Raw genomic sequence first — 9,130 nt, 5'->3', positions numbered from 1 at the left:
GGACACATGGGATTTCACCACATCAGATGTCAAAAGGATTGGATCTTCGCTTTTATTTTGACCACATTCGTCATCAACTATTCGTTCTACACAAGCCGCCCAGACACAATCGTTTTACACATTCGCTGACACACTGCGCCCCGTCATCATCACCCGGTCCAATTCGATATCAACATTCGTTCGACACACTGCGCTCAACAAATTTCGTTTTCGACCACAATCCCGCACGGTGACCCCCACGATCTAATAATTGGAACACTAACCTTTTTTCGGCATATCTATCATTTAGCTTTAAATTAACATTATATAAAGTGAAAGGCTTCCATAATAAACTAATTGTTATTAAAAATTGAAGTGACACGGATATTTTTATTAGATTGTATCTAAACGACAAACAAAGTTAAACATGGTCCTTCGAGCCTTAAAGAAAGGCACTATAGATCAGTGTTTCCCAAAGTGGGCGATAACGCCCCCTTGTGGGCACTGCAGGTGTCAAGGGGGGCGGTAAGAGACCCAGAAAGAAAATGGGGGCGTTGTGTAGAGGCCTGGGGGGTTATTTGTAATTTTATTTAGCTAGGAGGCCCCTTAGACAACGACTACATGAGCTCTCGACTCTCAACAAAAACTTCTGAACATCAACTAATATGAATTAAAAGATTGCTCAAACTCGGTTCTATATTTCTCTCCGCGAAGTGATATATCTGTCCTATTTTATTGAATATAGAAAAAATGAAAATCATGTCAATCGGTCGCTCCGTTTCATAACGGGACATCTCGACAGGATAGAATTTACAGAATACTAACTGTCAAACGTATTGCTATTGCCATTGCCAAATCTGTATGTGGGCATTTGCTATCATAATATAATCATTTGCGCAAAGGTGTAGGGTAGGTAGGTTCGAGCTGATGTAGCGCATGCTTTGAGCTCTTGAAAAATTTATTTTATCACTTGCGAAATGACGTCGGGTAGGTAGCTGATGTAGCGCACGTTTTGAGCTTTTGAACTCCTTAAATCTTTTATGTGGAAAATAAAAACAGGATCTTTATCCTTTCTTACAAATGTGTTTCTGGGGAAAATAATATAATAAGAAAAGGAGAAAGATTATTTTTTTTACAAATGTATTTCTGGGAAAAATAAGATAATACGAAAAGGAGAAAGATCCTTTTTTAGAAATATATTTTTAGGAGAAATAAGAATTCATATTTTTGGACTACTATATACTAATTGTGCTTAAGTATTCCTATATAAACAATGTAATATTTATTTTATATTCATTTGTGGTGCACGCAATAGATGAGCATTACTTACGCCTCCTTTACACTACTCGCGAAGTTAAACGTATTTCTCAAAGCAAAACAATGTCGGAAGTAAAAAAGAAGAGACGGCAATACTGAGCGGATTACATTAAATTCGGATTCATTGAAAATCCCACAAACCCATCCTCGCCTTTGTGTCTTCTATGTCTAAAAACATTTTCGAATGAAGCAATGAAGTCTTCAAGACTGCAAGATCATTTAAATAAAGTGCATCCAGATAAGAGAGAAAAGAATGTAGCATATTTTCAAGACCTAGAGAAGAAGCATAATACTCAGCCAAGTGTAGCAAAACTATTTTCGGCGGCTGCTAAGCAAGATGACGACGGACTTCGAGCTTCGTACAATATCTCTGTTAATTGCTCAAAAAAGCAAACCACATAACATCGGAGAAGAGTTAATATTGCCAGCAATAAATGAAGTAATAACTACCGTGCTTCATAAACTGGCCGCAGATATTATCCGAAAAATTCCTTTGAGTAATAATTCTGTGCAAAGACGAGTTGATGAAATGGCTTAAAACATTGAAGAATCATTGAGCGATCACCTGAGGACAAGCCAGTTCTCAATTCAGCTCGATGAGTCCACTTTACCAACAAATGAAGCATTGTTGTTGTCTTACGTGAGGTTTATTAAGGATGAGAAAATATGTGAAGAACTATTATTTGCTAGAAATTTAGAGACCGATACAAAATATGCAATATATTGGAAAAGTTTAGCGATGAGAAAGAGATTCCTTTGAAAAATATTATTTCAATTGCTACGGATGGCGCCGTTGAACGTCGTTGCTGCTTTCGCAGCCAAACTGCTTCTACACAAAATGAATCTGGGCTGACATGAGTTTCACAATTTTCCGAATTTATCAGTATCATTCAGTAACGACGAATTGTTGGCCTACTACCAACATTTGGAAAACCTCCACATTGACTTCACCGAACGATACCAGTACATTTTGAACTTGGAAATACCAGACTGGGTGTTGGATCCGTTTTCAAATGTGAACACAGCAATGCCATCTCAGCTGGAAGAAGAACTTATAGAATTGACAACAAACGAGGAAATAAAAATCAAGTTCAAAAATGGTTACCAAGAATTTTGGCTAAAAAACCGATCGCGCAATTGTACCCTGGATTGTGGTCAATCGTTCAACGATTCTTGATAGCATTCCCATCATCATATTTGTGTGAAAGTGGATTTAGTGCTGTGACAACACTGTTTACTAAAAATAGCGATCGTTTGCTTGTTACCGAACGTGGCGACTTGCGACTGTTCTTGAGTAAATTGGAACCTGATATTCAGCCCTATCACGCAATCCATCGTAGTGAAGCTACGAATACGAATGTCCGCTACAAATACGCATAATTTGCTATCATTGAATTCATGTGAATTCGAAACTATTGTTGCCAGACTTAATTTTGAATTTTGACATTTCGAAATCAGCTGTGTAGAAGAAAAAATTAAAATTTTGATTGATAAAAGTGAAATCGTTTATATTCAAATTGATTTTACGAACAAAATATGTATTCGCTAACGTTTTTATTTATGTTGCTTGAGGAAGAACGTGAGAGAAGTCGGCGTGATCTAAAAATTCACCGAAAATCACTGAGGGACAAGAGCAACCCTTTCGATGTGGACGACACAATGTACAGTTCAAAAATCCACAAAAATTCATTGCTAAATTTTATTAAAATTGTTTTTATAAAACAGGTTTATTAAAAACTATCGCTTAAATAAGGCGGCCTTTACGTATGTCCTCGATGTTCTAGAGAGGAATGCAAGTTCTTCAAGATCTATAAAAAGACTTCGGTATTACAATGGCTCAGTCAACATTTTGTTGCATCCTAAAAGAAGTATTGGGATTGCTTCAGTCCCATTTGTGCCCCCAATGGATAAATCTCGAGTTAAGTAACGTTGAAAAAAGTGAAGCGAAAATGTTTTTTTTTCACAAACACGGATTTCCAGGCGCGATTTTGTGTGTAGACGGGACACATATTAAAATCGTTGCTCCAACTAAAGATAAGTTTCTCTGTTATAACCGCAAAGGATACTTTAGTATCAATGCCATGATTGTAATTTTGGTGACAAATTCGAATTTCAAACATCTTAATAAATGTTTTGCAGATATGTGACAATAAAATGAAAATACGTTATGTGAATGCTCAGTTTCCTGGCAGCAATCACGACTCCCATATATGGAAATTTATTTCTCCGTTAGCACAAACCTGTCGTACAAAAATTCCGCTAAACTTAAAAATTTTCCGTTCCGAGTGAATTCAGTGAATGCAACTATACGAATTTCGAACTTATTTTCGGAACTGTTCGAATTGCATGATAGCAGTTTCGTAACTTTCCCGAAAAAACAGTCTACGATGGATTGCGTGATAGGGCTGATTAACAAACTTATTAAACAGCATCAGATTCATCCTTCACATTAGTTTTTATATATGGATCGATTATTTTAGTTTTATTTTTAATAAAAGATTCTCTGTTTTAATACTATAAAGTTGTGTTTCAATAATGTTTCTTATTGGCAGGTGGAGCCCGTAAGAGTTAACTTGAGAGCTAAGCGCCGTTGTATGTTACCTACTGCGCTCAGGTTTCAAGTTGCTGGTTATAGTTTCGTTTAGAATTATCCGTTAATATATGTACATACAATATATAGGTCACAATAATTAATTTAAAGTTATAGTGGTTTTTAAATAGGTGAAAAAATGGGGGCGCTAAAAAAATATTTATTCTCAAAGTGGGCGGTAGACAAAATAAGTTTGGGAACCACTGCTATAGATTAACAGCAATAAATTATGAAAAGAAAATAGCACGGTGAAGTGACAAAACAAATGTACAAATACAAAACATAATTAATATATAAATACATATGTACATGTGCTACCACAAAAAACATATACAGAAACTTTAACATACAAATTACATATGTACTTAAAAAATCAGAAATATTAGAACATATGATTACTTACATATGTACAATATATAATAGTGCATACGGAAAACATCTGTTTTACCGAATCCGTTCTTCCGCTCTCTTTTCATCGTGCAAATATATTGCCAAACAAAAAAAAAGCAAACTTACACAAGCATTACAACATATTGTTTGCTCATATATGTAAGTACATTAGCACAAACAATTTGTGCATACTAATCAAAAAAGCTAATTGATCTCTCTAACGAGCTCTCAATTGCTTAAGAATATAAGAAAAAGCATAATCATAAGCACACAAACAATTCGTGCATAGCTAAATAGCGCATTGATCTCTACAACGAGCTCTCAATTGCACAAAACAAAAGCACGCACAAGTCCACGTATTAAGGAGTACCTACATAAATTCAAAACATTTGGACATCGAATATTTTAATAAATAAAAAGCGCGATTTTAATTGCAATTTACAATTTATACATATATTCAAAAATAAAATATATAATAAAAAAAATAACATTATTTCATATAAATACAGTACGATAGTAAAAAAGAAAAAAATCAAAAATGATGAAAGTTGATAACAATCAAAATACACCTGCAGGAGGTACACGTTCAAATCAGGTTGCTAAATTCATTTCACAAAGTGACAGTTTAATAAGATACTGGCACTAGATTTGCATCTTCACCGATTCACGAAAACTCGGAGTGGTTACTAGAAATAAAAAATCAAAATCTAAAATATTTTTGGACTCGCCTCCAATCGGCTCATGACCCCATTGTAGATTCTGACGATTCAGATCTGCCACAAAATTTTAAATTATCTGCTTACGCCATATACGAAAACTGCTTAGACCAGTTCGAACAAACAAAAGCTATGATCTCCGATCAATTAAAGCTCATTAAAGCAATTGCACCTACTCCCCACAGTAGAGTAGAGTTGCCACAAATAGACAAGTTCAGGCATCCAACTCGAGGTGCCTGCATGTGATACAGAAACATTTTACGGAGGTTATGAAGAATGTCCGTCCTTCCGGGACATGTTCACAGCCGTTTACATCAACCATCCACAACTATCAAAGGCGCAAAAACTGTATCACCTCCGATACAAAACAAAATGTCAAGCAGGTGAAATAGTTAAACAGTTCGCATTAAATGACGACAATTTCAATTTGGCTTGGGAAGCTCTAAAAGCTAGATTTGAAAACGAAAGAATACTGGTCGATAAGCAAGTAACGACACTATTAAACTTGCCTAAAATTAAAAAAGAAACAAGTGTAGAATTCATTAAACTAGAATCCACTGTTTCTAATTGTTTGTCGGTTTTATCGACACTTAATATCCCCACAGACAGCTGGGATCCTATTCTGGTAAACATTTGCACCGCCGCATTACCAGAAAAGTTGTTACTTCTATGGGAGCAATCGCTCTCATCACGAAAAAAGTGCCCAACGTGGCAACAAATGAAAGATTTTCTCACCACCCAATATGAAATTGCGAAAAGGTTAGAAGAAAAAATAATAAAAAATAAGAACATTAAACACGACCTCAATGTAAGCTTCAATAAACCCCAAGCTAGAAGCAAAAACAAATCAAACTTAATTTTCAACAAAACGCAATCGTTCACATCCGAACAAAAAAAACATACGTCATGCGAACTATTTAAAAGAGGGCACAAACTTAAAACTTGCGAGAAGTTTAAAAAATTTAACGTTAACGAAAGGAACAACTTTGACAGGTCAAAAAGACTCTGCACAAACTGCTTGTCCCACTCACACAATCTTAAAACTTGCAAAAGCAAATTTAATTGCTTATATTGTCACAAAAGACACAACTCAATACTTCATTACAGCAGATATCCCATCTCACCCCAAAGAAGTGCTTATACACAAAGAACCACGGGTATAATTACAAAAGCAACTCCCGAAAATTGCCTAGAGACACACTGTTGCTCAAAGGCTCAAACGCTACACAGCGAAATACAAAGTGGACTAGTTAGAGAACTAGTTACCACCATACCAACTCAAGTTGAGAAAAAATCAAATCAATACCTTAATACACAATTGAGAAAATTTCAAGAGATAAGGAAACTTCCACGAATATTAAATAAAACTTTAGAAAATCAGTATTGTAAGCGCTACTCGAAAGCCACAACTACTCGATCGACTAATGGCCGGTACGTCCTACGACTACCTTTAGAGCCACAATTGTGCAACATCCCACATATTGAGAATTCAATCTGACAATAATGAAAATTAAATTTCTGTCATTTTTCGGGACCGCAGGATGGCTTCCGCCAATAATGAAAAAAAAAAAACAATTCTGAACAGATCCTAGGGCGGTGGCGGGCGACTAAACGCCAAATTAGTGCATACATAAAAACAGAAAATATAACACAGTTGTATCAAAAAGTCGAAAAATCGACATATTCGACATTCAAAATAAATAAAATCTTAAACAAACTTAAGTTTCAACGAGCACCAAATGCCCAATGCGATTGTGTGACGCACCTTCTTCTTCTTCTTTACTGGCGTAGACACCGCTTACGCGATTATAGCCGAGTCAACAACAGCGCGCCAATCGTTTGGAGGATGGAGTCATGTGTAGAAGTTCACGCAAGTGAGGAAAGTTCTCTGATCGCCATTCACTTGGGAGTGGCCAGAAACGATTCTTTTACATATGACTCAAGCAGCTCACGACTTCCGGTCTTTGACCAAGTATCCTCTGGGTAGCCTAAGAACATCCGTTTGAAGGCGAGCTAACGTGAGAAGGCGAAACATCCCCTGCATAGGGTTGTGCGCTGGGTTCGGGACCCGCCACGTAAAAAACACCCCCAATGAAACAGCAAACACAGCCTCGGATGAGAGACCCCCCTTTTGATGACGACCATGGCAAGCTGGACGCACCTAGACTTACAAAAAGCACAGGTCGTTCTTATCGTTCCTACATAAGCGCTCCTCATAAGGGTAGTGGATGGGAATCTGTTGTCAATTTTTAACATTCTACTTCAAAAAAGTAGCTAGAAATTACCACAATACAATTCGAAATGAAGCCGTTCGCAATTCACGACCATTCTCTCGCAAGATCCCTGTATAGTCACAGTCCTAACTCCAGGGCTAAGGAGTACCCATTCTGGCCATATCTGGCCAGGCGTGGAGTTACTATCCTTCATAAGCCGAGAATAAATAAAGTCTAAACATTGCCGATATCGCAGAAAAGGCAAATAATCCAAAATTAGGTTTACAAACCGATGGTAATGAAATTTGAAATAAGAACACAAATATAAACCTATCAAAGAAACAGCCGCAAATATAATAACTATGAAAAGCAGTTACAAACTCATAAAACATAGTTTCTTATTGTACGCACGTAAAAGCATATGTACATATCAAATACTAGGTATGTTTAAAACCAAAGCCGTCTCCAACATTTATAGCATATGTTCTGCGCCCTCGGCTACTCTACCAGCAGTACGCCGAAATACAGGCAACAGCATATACGTAATACTAGGCAAAATATTCGCCTGGGGGGCCCAGGATGTTTAAATGAGTTAAGCCTCGACCCACTCTACCCGGGAAAAACTGGCGCACTCTAGCTAGACACAACACCAACACACCACACCACCAATACACCACACCTGGGACACATTGGATTTCACCACATCAGATTTCAAAAGGATTGGATCTTCGCTTTTATTTTGACCACATTCGTCATCTACTATTCGTTCAACACAAGCCGCCCAGACACAATCGTTTTACACATTCGCTGACACACTGCGCCCCGTCATCATCACCCGGTCCAATTCGATATCAACATTCGTTCGACACACTGCGCTCAACAAATTTCGTTTTCGACCACAATCCCGCACGGTGACCCCCACGATCTAATAATTGGAACACTAACCTTTTTTCGGCATATCTATCATTTAGCTTTAAATTAACATTATATAAAGTGAAAGGCTTCTATAATAAACTAATTGTTATTAAAAATTGAAGTGACACGGATATTTTTATTATTTATGTTGCTTGAGGAAGAACGTGAGAGAAGTCGGCGTGATCTAAAACTTCACCGAAAATCACTGAGGGACAAGAGCAACCCTTTCGATGTGGACGACACAATGTACAGTTCAAAAATCCACAAAAATTCATTGCTAAATTTTATTAAAATTGTTTTTATAAAACAGGTTTATTAAAAACTATCGCTTAAATAAGGCGGCCTTTACGTATGTCCTCGATGTTCTAGAGAGGAATGCAAGTTCTTCAAGATCTATAAAAAGACTTCGGTATTACAATGGCTCAGTCAACATTTTGTTGCATCCTAAAAGAAGTATTGGGATTGCTTCAGTCCCATTTGTGCCCCCAATGGATAAATCTCGAGTTAAGTAACGTTGAAAAAAGTGAAGCGAAAATGTTTTTTTTTCACAAACACGGATTTCCAGGCGCGATTTTGTGTGTAGACGGGACACATATTAAAATCGTTGCTCCAACTAAAGATAAGTTTCTCTATTATAACCGCAAAGGATACTTTAGTATCAATGCCATGATTGTAATTTTGGTGACAAATTCGAATTTCAAACATCTTAATAAATGTTTTGCAGATATGTGACAATAAAATGAAAATACGTTATGTGAATGCTCAGTTTCCTGGCAGCAATCACGACTCCCATATATGGAAATTTATTTCTCCGTTAGCACAAACCTGTCGTACAAAAATTCCGCTAAACTTAAAAATTTTCCGTTCCGAGTGAATTCAGTGAATGCAACTATACGAATTTCGAACTTATTTTCGGAACTGTTCGAATTGCATGATAGCAGTTTCGTAACTTTCCCGAAAAAACAGTCTACGATGGATTGCGTGATAGGGCTGATTAACAAACTTATTAA

The sequence above is a fragment of the Bactrocera dorsalis genome, chromosome 6, assembly GCF_023373825.1.
Source record: "Bactrocera dorsalis isolate Fly_Bdor chromosome 6, ASM2337382v1, whole genome shotgun sequence".
Taxonomy (NCBI): Eukaryota; Metazoa; Arthropoda; class Insecta; order Diptera; family Tephritidae; genus Bactrocera; species Bactrocera dorsalis.
Note: the sequence above shows the minus strand (reverse complement) of the source record.